Genomic DNA, 9,315 nt, shown 5'->3' on the forward strand with positions numbered 1-9,315 from the left:
CTAATTCATATAAAGTTCTATTTAAGTATTGTTTCCGGGCCTTTGCAGAATCTTAAAAGTCAACTGGTAGCTTGTATTTCTCTCCGGGGAATGAGGCGACCATATTCAGAAATGGAACGAGAAAGTGAGGGAGAATGCAGGGTGGACTGGGACAGTTGAAAAAAGGCCAAGGCACCAAATTAGATGTCCTGGTAAGCAAATTAGATAGCTAAAAAGAGTGGTCTAGATAGCAAATCGGGCAGTTTAAACTTATAAAGACAAACTGCACAAATTAGTGGCTCTTAACCTTTTGACTTCTGTGGGCCCCACTTTATCATTACTGGAGCCCAGGGTCCCCCACTGAATCATTGTTGGAATCTGGCGTGAAAGTACACCCCACCCACCCCCAAGCAAACAATACACAATAAACACAGGAACAAGCAATCAAACACATACACAAAATATAACACATTTTATTTAATTTACAAACAAATAAATAAAAAATTTAATTTTAATAGGAAGGTTAGATTTTTATAAATTCGATTGAAGCTACAGGTTGTCTATATTATGTTCTGTTTGATGCACCTGCACTGCTCCCACAAATCAATCTGAGGATACTAATTTAATTTTTAGCCTCCTATTCCAAATGCCCTGACATTTACAATACTTCTAAGATGTGTAATTGTACATTATGCTTCTTATTTATATACACTTTATTGCTCTGCTAATATTATTTAATTTTCTAAGCAGTTGTGGACCCACTGAAGAAACTTTGCAGACCCTTATGGGTCCCAGGACCACAGGTTCGAAACCACTAGTATAAATGGTTTGCAGGCGCGGGAGAGGGCACGTAGTTGTGCTTGATGAAGGCAATGTTTGTGGTAATATCAGAGAAACAAAATGCTATTGGCTCATCAGAGCATACAACAAGGTCCACAAACAACCTATAGGCCAGTCCGAGCCAAGGGGAGAGGGAGAGAGATCTACACACACCGGGGGTCAGAAGTGGAGCGAGCGAGAGACGGGGGGGGAGATGGAACCAAGGACAGAGAGAGGGGCAGAGATACACGGGGGTCAGAAGTGGAGCGAGCGAGAGACGGGGGGGAGATGGAACCAAGGGCAGAGAGGGGGAGATGGAAACAAGGACAGGGAGAGACAGAGACTCGCGGGGCTCAGAAGTGGAGCGAGCTAGTAAGAGAGAGATAGAAACAAGTGCAAAGGAAGAGAGACGTGCACGCGATGATCGCGAGAGATGGGAAGAAGGACAGAGGGAGAGAGAGATACATTGGTGTTCAGAACTGGAGGGAGACAGCGAGGGGGAGACGGAAACAAGGGCAGCGGGAGAGAGTGACACATTGGGTGTCAGATGTGGAGCGAGAGAGCGAAGGGAGAGACGGACCCTAGGGGAGAGAGATGTACACACAAACCTGGTGGGGGGGGCGGGCAAGGGGTGGGGCGTGTGGTTCAGAAGCGGAGCGGGACAGAGGGGGGAGACGGGAACAAGGGCAGAAGGGGGTAAGGAGATACACACAAGGGAGGGAGCACAAGTGGAGCGAGAGAGGAGGGTGGAAACGAGAGCAGAGAAAGCTTGAGGCCGGCAGAGCGGGCAGATGTGGGTAAGGGAGCGGGGAGGCGCGAGGGTGCATGCCAGTGGGAGAGGGCACAGAAGGAGAGGCAGCGGAGGATGACCTTCGCCTCAGTGACCCCTCTGGCAGGGGTGCCCTCGTTAAACCCCCTCCCTCTAGCTGCCAGCAGCGTCCATGATCTGGGGGTCTGGGAGGGATGCGGTTACCTGGTGGAGGCAGGTGCTCCCTCTGCGGCAGCAGGCGGTTCCCTGCCTCGAGAGGGAAAGGTCCCTGCCGCTGCGGCCACCCCTGCTCGGCGCCCGGCTCCCTCAGTGCCCGCCGCTGCTGCCCCCCTCCTGGTCCATCGCTGATAGCAGCGTGAGTGCGGGGCTCAGGATCCCTCCTGCAGCCCGAGAGAGAGACAGTGACATCAGCAGCTAGAAACCTGCTGGAGATTTAAAGGGACAGTAGCAGCAGCTACAGGCCTGTAGCAGGAAGTATCACCTAAGGCACCTGGAGGCGGGCACGGATCCAGTGCTCGTGCTGGAGCCTCACAAGGGTATGGTGCGCGCAGTGGACTCTGACTGGCATAGACACAGTGCCACACTGCAGCCTGACGCGAGCATAGAGCGCATTCCGGAGTCTGACTGACATAGCCACAATGCCACAGTGGAGCATGACACGAGGTTCACGCACTCTGGAGCCTGACACCAGCACACTGCTCGCACCCTGGAGTATGACACGGGCATAGTACGCTCCCTAGAGTCTGACAGTTGTATGGTGCGCGCCTTGGAGTCTGACTGGCAAGTGCACTGTGCTAAACTGGAGAAAGACACGAAGTTCGCGCACCCTTGGAGTCTGACATCAGCACAGAGCTCGAAACCTCGAGAGTGACACAGGCACCATTCTCACCCTCGAGCCTAACCCAAGGTTGGCGCACTGACACCTGCGCCATGTCTCCTGACACGGGTATAGTGCTCACCCTTGAGCTTGACAGGGGCTAAATATGTGCCGCGGAGCCTGAACTTAAACATAAACAGACATCCCAGCATGGACAACCCTGTTGGGTAGCCAGCACAGTGGACTACCATCTTAAAAAATACCACATAAGGACCCGCAGAGCTGCTCAAATGTGACAGTTTTCTAAAAAGTGAAAACCATAACATGAGGATCTATTTCTCAGACGGTTTCGTCCTTCACACTGCTGCGGGCTGCTGCGGCTTTGTCCACGGGCGACTAGTTGCTTGAGTTTAAGGTTTTTCTTTTAATTCTGGGACTTGTAGTTTTATTTATTACATTAAAAAAAACGGAAATATAAGTCCCAGACTTCAAAGAAATAAACTGTAGCCGAATAACTCTGTACTGGACTTGGGAAACGTGTCAGCTATGCACACAGCATGGGCGTAGGAAGTGTGGGGGACGCGGGGGATATGTCCCCCCCAGATTTTGGAGTGGGGGGGACACGGGGGACAAGGGTGGGGGGGACGAGGGGACAGAAGAATTTTCCCTTCTGTAATTCGCAGGGCCATTAGCGCAAGAAAGCGCTACCTATACTGGCCCTGCACTTGACCTGTGACCTGGCTCCAGGACACTTGCCCTCTGCCCTTTTGTTGTGCTGCAGCACACAAGGGATTCTTTCTCACCTTGCTGCCACAGCTGCCTGCAGTCTGCACTTCTGAGAACAAAGGAAGACGAGAGAGGCCCTTTGTTGATTGCTGTCTGCATCCCGTCCCTCCTGAGTCCTACCCTTCCTGTCCCTTGAAGATGAACCCTGAAGACAGCAGCAAGATTTGAGAAAGTAAGGAGGTTTGGGTAATTAAATAAACTATTGCTAAGTAACTCCCTTTCTTTTTAAATACAGTGCAGTGTTGCAGAGTATCTCCCTTTCTAAAAACAGTATTGTTGAGTTACTGTGAGATATGAGCAGGGCAGGCTTTAGCGCGCTAGTGGCACCCTTTGTGACAATGTTTGGTAGGGCCCCCCTTTCTGTCGCCTCTCTCTCACTCTCTTCTCTCCTCTGTCTCCAGCTTGCCTGCCCCAGTGCTAATTATTTTCCCCTAAGTTGACATCCTGCCACCCCCAACATTTCGGTCGCCTGTCTCTCCCTCAGCCTTCCTGGTATTTCTGAAAGCCCGCTCTGAAGGGCAAGGGCTGTCTGTAAATCTCATTTCCTGCCAATGGCCTGTGGATGCGAAGCCAGCACTGTGGCAGCTCACAGGTTTTACAGGACTTCACAGGCTGTGGTCGAACAGAGCCTGACACTGCTGGATAGACGGCGGAGAGACCAGCACACAGCATGGGTCCCAGGAAGAACCAGATGGACAGGGCTAGGTAAGGCAGCTAGGGCGATGGAACCGGTGCTGACTTAGGATGGGGGTGCTATGTTTGCAAGTATATTGTGACTTTAAAAGCACCTGCTGGAATGTTCCTTGCCACCAACAGTTTTCAGGCAACAATAAAAATCTTAAGATGATTCCGGTGATTAATGGTCATTCTGGAGAGAGATTAAAGTTTTGTCTAGTGGAAGTTTTGACTCATCATAACGTACAGGGTTACTATGCCTGATACAAAGGGCGTCTAAATGCAGATCACAAAGTGTACATAATGTGAATAGGTCAGTGGGTTACTGCTTTTGTCAGATGCAGAAAAGTACCCTCTTTTTGGCATGGTTACCCCACTTTTTGCCTGTTGTCAGTATGTTTTGACTGTGTTCACTGGGATCCTGCTAACCAGGACCCCCGTGCTCTCTCCCATTAAATTTGGTTGCTTGGACCACACACACCCCACACGTGGCATACTGGTGCCCCTTATAAGTCCCTAGTATATGGTACCCAGGGCATTGGGGGATCAGGGGTTCCAGCAGCATTTATTATGTATTATGCCACCCATAGGAGCCCATGTAAACTGTGTCTGCAGGCCTGCCATTGCAGCCTACGTGAAAAGGTGCATGCACCCTTTCACTTCAGGTCACTGCACCAGGTCACAGTAAGTCGCCCTTATGGTACGCCCTCCTAGCCCAGAGGGCAGGGTGCAAGTACCTGTGTGTGAGGGCACCTCTGCAGGAGCAGAGGTGCCCCCACGAACTCCAGCTCCATTTTCCTGGACCTCGTGAGTGCAGGGACGCCATTTTAGGCGTGTACTGGACATAGGTCACTACCTATGTCCAGCTACATAATGGTAACTCCGAACCTGGGCATGTTTGGTAACAAACATGTCAGAATCATACCCCAATACTATTGTCAGTATTGATTGTATGATTCCATGCACTTTGGGGGCTCCTTAGAGGATCCCCAGCATTGCTCCTACCAGCTTTATGTGGTTTTCCGGACAGCCCACACTGCTGCCACCCCTCAAACAGATTTCTGCCCTCCTTCTGCTGCTTGAGCAGCTCATGCCCAGGAAGGCAGAACAAAGGATTTCCTTTGGAAGAGGGAGGCAACACCCTCTCCGTTACAAGGCTTGGGAGGGGTAGCCTCGCCAAGCTACTAGTATGCTCTGAAGGGCACATTTGGTGCCCTCCTTGCATAAACCAGTCTATACCAATTCAGGGACCTCAACCCCTACTCTGGCGTGAAACTGGACAATGGAAATGGCATAACCACTCCCCTGTCCATCACCACCCCAGGGGTGGTGCCCAGAGCTCCTCCAGGTGGCCACTTGATTCTTCCATCTTGAATCCAAGGTTGGCAGAGGCCTCTGTGAGAATCTGAGTGGCCAGGTCAGGGAAGTGAAATGTCAGCCCCCTCCTAGGTGGTCACTCTGCTAATTGACCAATCCCCCTTTCTGGGCTATTTAGGGTTTCCCTCTTGGGTGGGTCCTCAGATTTGATGTGCAAGATTCCAGCAGGACTCCTCTACAATGTTTACTTTGATTTCTGGCCACTGGAACCGCAACTGGACTTCACAGGAACCTACAATCTGCAGCTCCAGCAACGACTTCGCCACGCAACATTGTTTCTCTGACTCCTTCCAGCAACTGCAACATTTGCCCAGCTGTGCTTCCTCTGAGGGCAGCAAGTCTTCAGTCTGCATGAGAAGAAAGAAGGAAAATTCCTTGGAGTGAAGGAGTCACTTACCTGCATCTGCAGGCACCAACTGCAACAACAACCGGCTGTGTGGATCTCCTCTCCTCCTGAGCTGCGTGGATCCTGCATCAGGGGTGGTAGTCTGGAGTGGTCTCCTTGTTCCTCTCTACCAGCTGCCCAACTTTGGAGTAGGTAGGTCCTTGCCTTCCCATGCAGGACAGTACCCCCATGCACCGCGTCTCTTGCAGCTACCAAGGCTTGTTGTTACCTCCTCCAAGGGATCTTCAGGCTCCATGTAGCCTCAGCCCCCGGCACTCTTCTCTATGAAGCACAGCCCTCAACATGCTTCGCCTGCGAAGTGAGACCTCTCTTCAGGTGTGCTGTGAGCCTCTCTGCAGCTCCTGGGCTCCTTGCCTGTAGGTCTTCTGTGGAGGCTGCCTCTCCTCCTCCAGACTCTCTGCCTTGCTGATGGTCACCTGGGACTCCCCTCCATGGGTTGAGTCCCCTGGACCTTGCTGGTCCCCGGCGGCTCCACTTTTCTCCTACTGCGACATTTGCTTTTGCCGAGGCTTGTTGGTGGGTTTTCCATACCACAGACTGCAATTCTTCATCTGGCGTGGGACGTCGACTGCCTCACCTAGGAACTCTTCATCTGCTCCAGTGCTGCATTGCTGACCATCTTCGTCTCCCCGTCGACCAACTCCTGCATCCACAGATGGGTGGGTAGTGGCTCCTGCCACGACCGGACCATCCTACGTAAACTGGACTTGGTGCCCTTCTTTTCCAGGTCTTACTCTTTCAGGATCCACCTCTAGTTTCTTGCAGTCTTGTCTGCGTTTTGCAATATCCTTCTCTGAAGTTCTTTTGGTGGGTCAGGGAAAAAACAGTAACTTACCTATTTTCTCCTGGTCGCTGGGGGGCACTCTGGTACTTACCTTTGGGGTTTCCTAGTTCCTCCAGCTCCCCTCTACCAATTCCCCTTCCTTGGGTGGGGACCCGGCTTTCGCATTTCACTTTCTTAGTATATGGTCTGGTCCCCTCTAGGCCTTCAGTATTGCCTATTGCTTTTCACTGTTTTCTATTGCTTTTTATGCCAATTTGTGATTGCTGCTGTACATATAATAGTGTGTTACTTACGTCCTATTGGAGTATTGCCTATCTAGTGTTTTAGTGTTTGTGTTACTGTAATAATGAACCTTTATTTTCGTAACACATGTTTCTTTCATGTGTTTAAGTGCTGTGTGACTACAGTGGTATTGCATGATCTTTGCATGTGTCCTAGATAAGTCTTGGCTGCTCATCCACAGCTACCTCTAGAGAGCCTGGCTTCTAGACACTGCCTACACTTCACTAATAAGGGGATACCTGAACCTGGTATAAGGTGATAATACCATAGGTACTCACCACACACCAGGCCAGCTTCCTACATCAGAGAGCTCCTTTTTTGTCCCCTGCAATTTATAAATGAAAACTGAATATAGAACAGTGAGCAATGAACTCATCAAAGAGCTGCATGCAAACATCAAGGTATAGATTAGAGTGTTATGATTTCCCCCCACTTTTTGATTAACTTAATGTTGCAAAACAAGTTGATTTGAGCGCAAATCAGTTCTTATTATTAAAGAGAGCCCCCAACCATGGTGTTATGTTTTAAATTCTGAGTTTGCGCTTCTCCAGATAAAGCTCTCTGAAACTATACCTGTTACCAGTATGGATGACCTGTGACACCTACACCTTGTAGTCCTGTCTTATGTAACATTTCATATACAATGATTTACACATATATGATGATTGTCTCTGTGTAATGTCTGTGTGATGTAAAATGCTTTGACACCCTAGACTGGTATGAGGGATGAATGATGGAACAACACATGGGTATATCATGCATGCCTTAACATCGCGGTCTCAACAATGACTGTGTCTTTACTATGCAAGCCTTTACAACAAATTTCGTTGTAAAAGCATGTTTGGTAAAGGAACATGCGTGGTAAATTCTCCCTACCCTGCCCCCTTACACCTGATACCATACTCCACCCCTCCAAGCACTTAAAACTGCCCCTGCCCTGAGCCCTAAACCCCCCTGCCCTGAGCCCTAAAAGTAGCCCTGCCCTAAAAACTACCCCAAACCCCACCCTGAACCCTTAAACCTACCCTGAACTGCTCTAAAAACTACCTTGATGCCCCTGCCCCCACCATGAACCCTAAAACCTACCAGCTCTGTCCTAAATACTACATGACCCCCACCCTGTACCCTAAAACCTACCCCACACTGTCCTAAAACTACTTGAACTCCATGCACTCCTCCTGACCCCTAAAACCTACCCCACCCTGTCCTAAAAACTACCCCGGCCCTACCCTGCCCTAAAAATGACCCCAACCTCCCACTCTAAGCCCAGCCACAGCCCTACTTACCTCTCTCTCCTCTGCTTCTTCCTGTTCCACCCGGACATCTAGACCGCTCTCTATGCTGTAACCACGCATATGTGTGGTAAAGATATGTGTGGTAAAGGCATGCGGCTAGACCCATATTTGTGGTAATGGCAGTGTGGTCAATGCATTGCATTACATTGATTGCGTTGTAAAGGATATTTTCCGGTATGAGTGGTGCTATAAAACTAATGAAATGCATCTGACAGAGAGTGGTGATGGATAGTAGTGAGGGAATCCGTGGCAGAGGTGGTCACTGGGGGGCACCAACAAACAATGTCGCACAGGGCGCCACCAGCACTAAGGTCGGCCCTATCAGACAGCACAGCAGTTCACAGGAACGCGGCAGCACAGAGACTGCCACTTAACAGTCAGACAAGGACCTAGCAGCAATCATAGGCCTTACTCGCCTTCATAGGCAGGCGATGGCCCAGAGACTGACACAGCCTGACTAGTAAGAAAGCTCCTAACAGGCAGCACAGTGCATGGCAGGCAGCACAGGAATCGACAGGAAGCACTGCACCCAGCAGGCAGTACAGGCCTCTCAGGACTTCACACAGATGAACAGCATCACAGAGCCTGTCGCTGCCTTACAGGCAGCAAAGGGCCCAGCAGACAGGGAATTGCAGGCCGCACAGACAGGACTCGACTGGAAGCGACCGCCTTCCCCATCTCCCCCCACCACGGCAACCCTTCTGGGTGCAAACTTTGTGCAGGGGGCCCACCTCAAGGTTGTCCTTGTCCCCCCCAGAAATTTAGTGTCTCCTACGCCCCTGATAGAAGCACTTCCATTATAGAATAACAAAACACAAAGAGATCACCCTTCCAAACACACACCCTACAGGGTGCACCGTGCTATGTAGGCTGGTCTTGCTGACCCATATAGGGGTAGTAAGCGCTATATAAATGTTGCACTACAATACGCTATGCTACACTGGACCATGACACAGATTTATGCACCTTGGGGTCTGAAAGAACACAGTGCTCGCACCTTGGGACACAGACACGGTTCTCGCACTAGCGGGCTGACACTGGCACAGTGCTCGCACCCTGGGCCTTGTCACAGACACAGTGCTTGCTCCTTGTGGCCAGACATAGACACAGTGCCTTCACTAGCAGGCTGACACAGACATGGTGCTCGCACCCGGGGCCCTGACACAGACACAGTGCCCACACCCTTAGGCCTAACACTGACACAGTGCTCGCTTTCTGGGGCCTGACACAGACACAACGATCACACCCTGTGGTCTGACACACACACAGTGCTTGTATCCTGGGGCCTGACATAGACAGAATACTTGCACCCTGGGCCTTGACACA

At 50.7% G+C, this 9,315-nt stretch overlaps 1 protein-coding gene across 1 annotated transcript in view; it reads right to left on the reverse strand.

Moving 5' to 3' along the window:
• Nucleotides 1-1,934, reverse strand: part of INPP5J (inositol polyphosphate-5-phosphatase J) — a 93,851-nt gene extending 91,917 nt beyond the window's left edge. Inside the window, exon 1 of the mRNA XM_069214657.1 lies at nt 1,772-1,934. The gene's annotated coding sequence lies outside the window, so the exon portion shown is untranslated. The remainder of the gene's footprint in view (nt 1-1,771) is intronic.
• Nucleotides 1,935-9,315: the final 7,381 nt, after the last annotated feature.

Source organism: Pleurodeles waltl, chromosome 11, assembly GCF_031143425.1.
Source record: "Pleurodeles waltl isolate 20211129_DDA chromosome 11, aPleWal1.hap1.20221129, whole genome shotgun sequence".
Lineage (NCBI taxonomy): Eukaryota > Metazoa > Chordata > Amphibia > Caudata > Salamandridae > Pleurodeles > Pleurodeles waltl.